We start from the raw sequence: 9,657 nt of genomic DNA, 5'->3' as shown, positions 1-9,657 counted from the left end.
AGAACTTAATGAGTTTTGAGATGACAAAAATATTCAATTACATAAATAAGAGGATAAGACTGTGTTACCATTACACTAATTCTGGGGGAAAGAGAAAAGAAAAAAGATATCATCACCAAGTGAAAAGTGCATCCTTTTACTTCCCAAACTAAGCAACACAAAGAACCAGGGTATTATAGATATATAAATATAAATGTCTAGACGCAGATGTCATTCACTAGATTACTTAGGCCCTTATGTAGGGGATACACAGATTTCCTGTGCCTCATTTACAAAGCCAGCCACTTTTAACTGAAAAGATATGTACTTTTAGCTCCAAAGGTAGGGCAGGTAACAAGTACATGTCTAACTAAGGAAAAAAAGCATACCTCCTCACTCAACAAGGAATAATTGTTTTTTAGAAGAAAAAAACCACCACATGACTATAAACATTATATTTAAAAGATTTCTCACTACCTTTGTCAACATTATGCAAGACATAATATTTGTGCTCTACAACTTGCTTTTATAAAACACTCACAGCTTTAATACCACAGGGGGCCATCTTTAATTACTACATCTTTAATTACTACAGTAGTTTTCCCAAAATACTCCAAAATTAACCCTCTGTTTATTCAAACATTAACCTGAACGGACAGATTTTTCATCTTGGTCACTCAGCTTTATGTCTATATAAAACTGAATCGAAATGTAATTTGTCAACCTAACTGAAAACTTGTCCAGTTTCAGAAGTGTAGTAAACACACATGCTTGTGCCGCCTTTCCTTCATAAAGTCTGTGTATTTACAACATATTTGTCCTTTCAAAAAACTCCCATCGTTCCTCCTTTGTTTCTATATTAAAAAAACTGATAAACCAAGAAGGGAACCTTGCTTAATCACACCTAAGAATGTGAAATAGCAATAAAATGCAGTAAAAAATGCAAAGTAAATACTCTACTCTGTTCTATTTGTTGCGCTAATTTCAAAGGTTCCATGTGACAATGTGAAAAAAATCTCAAGAGATACTATTTGTAAAATTGTGTCATCACTTCAAATTAAATAACTTTCAGTTTGTCTTTTATGTTAAAGTGTAGACAAAGCAGGTGAAACCAAGAAATAGTCCTACATTATTTTCTTCACTGAAAATAGAAAACACGTTTTCTGGGCCTCTGCCTTATACATAAGTATAAGCAGTTATATGGGCAGAGTCTCACGTGCAAAGTAACTGAAAGACAAGGTCACCACTCGCTGGCGAAAACTAAACAAAACTCCTTTCACCTGTTTTTCTTATCAGACAAGTCTCAAATTTGACACACTTAGTCTTCCCTGCTTTGGTCCATTCAGAGACCACTATATTAGCACAACAGAAACACTAAACATGGCAAAAAAATTAACTGCTGTTGATCTAGTATATTTAAAATATGACCTATTCTTCTGATGGAGCTAAGTATTTTGAGACTAAATAAACTGGGAGACAATAGCATACCTGTTCACAGAACTCACTCAGTATAATTTTCTGGAGTATATAGATTTGTTCATATTGTAATTCAAAATAATTTCTGTGTTTTTGTAAAGAATGTAAATAATTCTCACCGTTATATGAAAGGATTTAACATATTCAGAAAGACACTTTTGTAGATAAGTTACTGGGTACCACAAAGGTATTTGTTTGAACAACAAAACCCCCTATACCAAGTCCACACACATCTTAGAGTGGATGTCTGACATAATGAAGGCTCAATGAAAAAAATGGCCGAACCAATTATCCAAGTAATAAATAGGAATAGGTAACAAAGTCTGAGGTAAGGATGATGTTTTGGAGATGACAACTACTAGCTTTAAGAGATGTGATTCTGGTACTGATGAACAGATTATTTGATTCAATAGAATTATTTTATGTTCCTAATACAGATAATATTTTAAGCCATGGCTTCTAAAGGGTAAGATTAATCATTCTATACATTGCTCTAACCACAATCACCAGCACTGACAATGGAACATGTCTACATACAATTCTCTGTTGATGTTTGTATCAGCAATGCACCTGAAAATTATTTTCACCAGCCACATTGCGCTGCAGTAATTCAGTCATTTTAAGTCAACCATCAAGAAACCGGTTAATGAGATTGAAAATCATGACTCAAAGAAGACATGGAGGACATACAAAATTCTCACAATTTAATAATATACATCATTCACAGCCTTCAAAAGATTGGTTTTCAACTTACAGGGTTTCTTTTTGGGGAGGAGGGTGGCGGGAGCATTTGAGGCAACAGATGGCTCTTGAAGGGAAGTCTCCTGAGCCAGGGTCTTTAGCCATACCACTTCAAATGTATAATTTCAAAGGTTTAAAAATGAGAGCATCCTCTCACTACAGATAAATCCTCAACAGTTAATTACCTTTTTATCATTTGAGAAATCTCTGAACTAAACATGGGAGTGATGAAGCCCTTTAAATAAGCATGTCACAAGACATCCACTTGCTGCAGGAATCCACAGAAAGTCAGACAAAGCAGGCACACATGCAGAGGTGGAACATAATGTATCTGCATTAAAAGTACAATATTAAAAAAAATGCTAATGGCTGTGAACAATACATAATGCATAATTATTGAAGAAATCAAATCTACTTTTAGATCCAGATGAAGTGATCCCCTCTTGTCTTATTTGCCCAAATTCCTGTCATCTTTGCCAAGAACTTTTTAAATTTAGGCTTTTTAAAATATAAAATTTAAAAAACATTAAACCACATTTTTGGTACTGAGAGTGCTTCTCAGTACTAGCAAGAAAGTGGTATAGAAGCCAGATACCTGACTTCAAACATTATCACCAGGTTTTTTTGCACACAACATGTTTTTCTTTTCTGTGAATACAGCATCAGTTTAAAAAAAAACTGCTGATGGCATTACATGGAGAAAATAGAAATGAAAAAGGGAAAGTAATCGCAAAAAGAGACATGGTATGTTCACTTCATGTAATAATCATCCCTTTAGCCACAACAATTAATTCTCTTTGAAAACTGACTACTCATTTCAATTCATGTGGAAGTTAAGATCAACTGTCTTGCAGCAGGAAGGGCAAGGGCACACCCACCCTTTGCTCTCATTGCACAACACTTCTGTGGTTGCAGGAAACTATTTGAAAGTGCTTAAGCACAACAGCAGCTTCCGGCAGCAATGGAAAAAATATATATTCCCTTTGTGACCCTCCCAACACAGAAAGGGCCTGACAGAGAACCAAAAATTGATTTTAAAACTGAACAAAGGTGAGGGAAATAAAATGGAAGTTTGAAGGGGGCAGAATTCAGAATGGAGAACTCTTCAAATTTTATGTTGGATGACTCTTCAGACAGATATCTCCCTGAACCGGAGTGAAGACTTCAACACAGCTTCCTCAGTGCCATGTGCTGTGTTGACTGAGTCTATCACGAATACCACACTCCCTTCTTCCCTCCCCAAGAAAGAACCCATCTCAGTGAGCAGTAAATTCAGCTTCTTTCCCCACAGAAGTCAGACTGGTGGCACTGATTAGCATTTCTCTTCTTGCAATACTAGCTTTAGAGACAGACAATTTTGTCTTGCTTGGACAGCTGTGTATTTTGTATGCACCTCCTCCAAGTGCTTCAGACCACACCAGGATCTGATCTGAAGGCCAGCACAGTCAGCACAAGTTTTTTCCAGACCTGTGCTGAAATGCTGGAAGGAGAGAGGAAGGGTTGTCTGGAGGAGAGATGTCTATCTCTGACCTACTGAGCACACATTCCATGCACACTGATCTGAGAGCATGACCTTCAAACAAAGCAGAGAACAACCACCTGTTCATGCAGGTTTCACATCAAGGGGCCTTGTGGGTATTCTAATTTATCTTCTCTTTTAAAAGTACTGTTAATGCTCAGAACTGACTAGCATTTGTAAGTCTTAGTCAGGCTCCTGAATTTAACTAAACTGCATGAAGATTTATCTATGTTTAACTATGTTGTTTTTCCACAAATCCAGCAGAATAAGGATTTTGAATACCTTCAATAATACTGTAGCTTGTGCTTCAAAGGCAAAAAAATCAATGAAGCAGCCTAATAGAAAATCTATTCTTCACATGACGAACAAAAATAATTGCTTGTTTACAAAGGAGCAGCTTACAGCTGTGAACAAGAAGCATGGAAAGTCAGAGATTAAAAACTCCAAGCTCAACAGGTTCATGTGACATCTTTCTCTCTTTCTCCCTCACCCCATCTACAGGATCTGTATTAAGGCCTTATAAAACTATTCAGTTCACATACTTTCAGACGAAGTCTCATCTAACACAAATTACTCCTTTAGAAGCAGAGCTGCTGCACCAATCTCACAGTGCACCATCTTGTCAGTGACCTAGCTCCCCTATTTCCTCCTTCCCTCTATTTGTTCAAGTCTACACCATCTTACATTTCTGGTAGCTGCAAGGATGTAAATGCCCAATTCCAAAATGAACTTAAGAGATTAATGAATCTCAGCCAAAATAAATTACTCCAACATCTCTGATTTGCCACTGTCTACAAGAGTACAATACAGCATTTGTTATTTCAACAAGTCTTCAGAACCACTATAAATGCAATTAATGTTTGTGCCTGTGTCACCAACTGCTCAGTTTACTAGTGAAAGAAGAAAGATTAAATAGTATTTTCTATTGACAAGCAAGGCCTTGAAGACATAAGCTGTCTCCCAACAACTCAGTATGTTTATTGCCAGTAAACCAAAGATGACAGCAATGCACACACTGTCCATCCGCTTATATACACATCTTTCTTTCAAGGAATTCGAATGAACATCAATAATGAAAGCCTTCCCAAGTAATGGTGGGTAGGGGGTACAGCAGGATGCTCTGCCTGGAATGGGATGAACCAATTTGAACAATGCTCTATTTTGCAAAGCTATCTGCAGTGAACTAAAGAGGGTGTCATGCTGCTTTCAGTGTTGGATTATGCTAAAACCAGCTTGACTCATCAACACCAAAGTTTAACATGCTGATAATGAGGTGGAGATGTGGCAGATCTGGTAAAGTATCCTTATCTAAAAATGCTAAGGTGACACAGTTGGCGATACAGTAAGTAATACCAATCTCTACTTAATAGTTTTTAGGGGGTTTATTTGCTAGCTTTAATGGAATTGCTTCAATATAATTGTTTTGACATAGCACACACTCAAGTATCCTAATTTTAGCTTCTATAATGCATAGCAAATAATTGTGATTAAGATCTTAGTGTCTAATCATTTATTATAGTAAATAATTCATTTTTATATTACTAGATCTGGTTTGCCTCCCTTAATCCTGTGGGACAAAGCTGTACAAAGGTTCAATCACAACCCTGTAATTTCTTAGACATAAAACTATTAGTTTGGCACTAAGATTGGATCTAGCCACACCAGGCTCCTCTTTGAGAAGCAGTTTAAAAGGCAAGCGCGTCCCTTCTGCATCTCATGACTCAATGGGAACTTTTCTAATAATCTTTGTATGAAGGTCTCACTCTACCTGTGACAGGAGATTAAGATTGCAGCAAAGTATCATAAAAAGTGCTAACAAATCTTACATGAGCCAGCAGCAATAGAACACCACAAGGTTATTATGCATCTTGTTCCAAGATGACCAAAATCAAGTTTTTACCTCTAAATCCAAACTTAGACTGAGAAAAAAAGTCAGTGAGCTTCCCACTTGCCATAATTTTGGCTAGTTTGTTTGATTTACACTTAATATGTATAATTAATATTTAATTACAGTCTTTGCAGTTCAGTTTGAATACACAGACAAATGGAGCACAATTAAGCTTGCCCATAACAAGTGCCCAGCATGGCTTGTTATGCTATTGAAAGTTTAAAATCTTATGACAATAGCAATAGTTTTCATATTCTGCATATATGACATGAGGTATCCATGCAAATCTGGTCTGATTTTCTTTGCGTGTGCTAGCTTGTTTCAGTGGGTTGCTTTAAAAACAAAAGTATACTAAATTCAAGGAAGCAAATGCACACACTATGCTGACAGGCAATAAAGTATTGTATTTTTAAAGCATCTCCTGTTACAGAATGACAGTGGTTTTTAATGGACCAGCAAGAGGTTACAAAGTCCTTGTTCAATCCAAGCATGCCACATCAGTGAGAATTTCACCAAAAAAATCACAGCAACAGATTCATATATTTCCAATACATATTCATCAGAAAATATTCTCCGGACTAACGTTGCCAAAATATTCAACAATACTTTTAAAAATACTAAGCAATCTGGAAAATCTGAGAACTTTTCTCCATTATTTGGATAACAGGTGGCAACTTCATAAATAAAATTAACCTGCATTTTGAATGCACCATCTTCTGCATTAAAACTCTGTTGTCTTTTCTCAGGTAATATTTATTCTGATCCTAAAACCAGCTTTCACAAAAATATAAAATATTCTCCTAAAGCATATTCAAAGATGTTTAGTTAACAAGGAGTGCATTTTCAGTTTTCATGGTCATTTTTCTGATATACTCTGCCTATTGTTCCCTTGCCATGAGGTAAAGCCACACAAGAAAACAACTGCTCCTACAAGTAACAAGCCAAAAATTAAGTATCTCCAAAGGAGTTTTCCTATACTAATAGCACACAAGAATTTTTCATACACCAAAATTTGAATGCATGTGGTAGCAAGCAAATACATACAGAAGGTGACAGATTAACATATCAATGACAAAACATGCCAAAAAAAAAGGTAGAGAAGCAAAGATAACATTTGCTTACAGTTTTCACTTGGAAAACCACTCCCAGTATCCACAATTCAGTCCATAAACTTGTGTGTAAGAAAAGAATAATGGTCCTGGCCTGATCTGCTCGCATGACACACAGAGACTAAGAGGGTAGCTCTTAATACGAGGATTATCCCCTTTTCATTCTGATTAGAAATTTAAAAATTGTGATTTTTAAGTTCTTCACAACAGAATGAAGTAATCACTGTACTTATTGCAGGAAGAAAACTACCCGGGGCTGCTATCAAAAAATGAATGAGCACTGTGGTCAGGTAGAAGCCTTAACACCACAGTAACATGCCAAGGAGGTGAGTCACCAGAGAAGTAATCAAATCAAAGACTTGCCCAGAAGCAACAGCTCTGTTTAGGTTCCATTAAAACTTTGGGAAAAGTCGGTCCATATCTGCAAAACATTTCAGTTTCACTATGGTGATAAATTTCAGCAAAAGTCTATTTCATCAGAAAATTTCCAAGCAATTCAAACAGTTGCCCAATCATTTGGCACAGATTATGTCCCAAGACAATGGCATCTGAGGGTCCTTAGTCCATTCAGAGCCACCATTATCTGCACATCTTTATAGACACAGAAGACATAGGAAAAGTAACAATAATGGGTCAGGAAGGCCTTTTGCATGAAGCATGTGCAAAATATCACCAATTTACCTTTATTCGCTTACATATCTCCCAAATTCTTTTAAAGTGATGCAATAAAAAATGACAACACCAAAATTAGAACTAAGTGATATTTTCACAAGTATGCTACATCATACTAGATTTTTTTTGTTAACTGTACTGAAAATTGAGTACTGTTTAATAGCTCAGATCATGGAACAAAAGATTGTTCCAAGTTACTTACTGGAGCACAGGTCTTCCTGATTTGGTTCTTTGATTTCTTTCAGAAACACATTAAATAGGAATTCCCAATGTCCCTGTGTACATGGAGGAAATTAATTCAAAGTAAAAAGCAGGATTGCTTGCTACTGGTCTCATTCTGCCTAGTTAGATTTTGGTTACAGTGAGCAATCAAAGCACCAGTTTCTACACAGTTTCTACACAGGAAAAACTACCAATGCATTATGAAGAAGTTAAGAAATTATAAAAAAAGATTCCATGAAAAAATATCAATGTTAAAAAGTATTCCAGCAAACCACCGAAGAAGAAGAAAAAAAGTATTTTTCTATTAAAAGTCATTTTTGTTAAAAATACTGTCTTGGGGAAAAACCCTTCAACAACCTCTAGAGAATATATAAGACAGTTACAGCCTCACTCACAGTTAAAAAATACTGAAAGTGCAAACAAAAGCAAAAATTACAACACCAAAGTAGTCTGTGAAATTACTTAATTTTCTTAAATGTTGCAAGACTGAGACAGTCAGGAGGTGATGCTGGAAGACACTTTTGAAAAGCTAGCTATTCTTTCCCAGATGCAATTCCTGCTGTCATAATTGAAGAGTCATTTCAGAAAACATGAACCAGCACTTGTCTCTACAGTACTGCAGGGCCAAAGAATAGCATCAACAGTTGCAAAGCAGATGTTGGCTTACAGATGCTGTCAAGAGCCACACAGGCTGGCGCTAAGCTATCACAAGTCACACACGTTTCACACTGCAGTCAGCGAGTTCTGAAGAGTGGCACGGCAAGCACCAGCTGTATCACAGTGGAAAAGGTTTCAAACCACTTGCTCTTCTCCCAGCCTTCTGTGGCAGGCAGGGATTTCCCAGGTACATTCTGGTTTTAGCAGCTTAACTGTGGAATAGATAGAACAGAGAACAGCCAAGACCTAACACCACTCACTGTGGTCTGGTACTTCTGAAAGACAGACTTTTGACAAAGTTCTTTATCCTCTCCCACTACAGATGGACTCTGGAGCTCTGAGTCTATAAAAAATATTATCCTCTAAGCAAGTATCAACACAACAGTTTAGCCAAGCAGAGTTATTTACTGGTAGAAATTTAAAAGTTCTCTTCCTCACAGAAGAAAATGAGTTTCTCACAACACACATTTCTGTGAGGAAAACCAGTCATAACTCTTTCCAGTTGCCATTGGCTATTAGTATAAATTGCCCTGCTTGCATTTGTTCAGGAAGCTTTTTCCAAGACCTGGATTTTAAAAAGTTAAACTCTTTTGGACTTCCTTATGAATTCTGTCATCTCCGTTTTCTTGCACTCTTATCTCACTTCCCCAGTCTGGCAACTTCCCTCCTCAGAGCTTAGTAAAACTACAGCCTCCACAGTAACTGTCGTATGTGTTTACACTACAGGCAGAGCCCAAGAAGGCTGAAAAGCTAGAATTTTCTGGAGAACCAGGAGCAGAAGATTATGTAGTAGGGAGAAAGGGCAGTGACATCACTAAGTATCCTCTAGGCAAGTAGGAGGTAAAGAGAAAGAGGAAGAGCCATTCTAAAGGCAAATGTCAAAACAATGTTTAAAAACATGCTTTCCCCTTCATGGTTTATTTTGTGGCTTTTCTCTTTCAACACAGATTGCATTTAGTAACATAAAAGAAAAAAGAGACAAAAGAAAAAAAAGAGGGAAATTAATGATCCTGATTCCTGGCCATGAATGAGAACATCTTAAGAAAAAAATCTGTTACTCAAACCTCAAAGACTGTTTAATGAAATTTGCAGTCACTTAAGTGAGAAATAATTCCATGGAACAATATCACCAGGTCTCTTCATTCTATCATTCTAGGTGAAATGGTGTCTCCAGCTTCAACTCCAGAATATCCCAACTGAAACTACTACTTTTTGCCAAACTTCTATCCTTAGAGATTAAAGGTACACTTTTACAGTCTGTCATGCACAGTAAAGAACCATGGAGAATACAATAATCATAACGCCAACCAGCTCTTCTGCCTACAAAAAGAAAAACCACAAGAAGATCCACTATGCTTAACAGAACACAATGTCATGTTTGTAAGATGTCATTC

At 36.7% G+C, this 9,657-nt stretch overlaps 1 protein-coding gene across 1 annotated transcript in view; it reads right to left on the bottom strand.

Moving 5' to 3' along the window:
- The window catches only part of JAK2 (Janus kinase 2), a 56,674-nt gene extending 47,551 nt beyond the window's left edge, over positions 1 to 9,123 (bottom strand). Inside the window, exon 1 of the mRNA XM_031060770.1 lies at positions 8,477 to 9,123. The gene's annotated coding sequence lies outside the window, so the exon portion shown is untranslated. The remainder of the gene's footprint in view (positions 1 to 8,476) is intronic.
- Positions 9,124 to 9,657: the final 534 nt, after the last annotated feature.

Source organism: Geospiza fortis, unplaced genomic scaffold (assembly GCF_000277835.1).
Source record: "Geospiza fortis unplaced genomic scaffold, GeoFor_1.0 scaffold491, whole genome shotgun sequence".
Classification (NCBI taxonomy): Eukaryota; Metazoa; Chordata; class Aves; order Passeriformes; family Thraupidae; genus Geospiza; species Geospiza fortis.
Note: the sequence above shows the minus strand (reverse complement) of the source record. Positions and strands in the feature narration are given on the sequence as shown.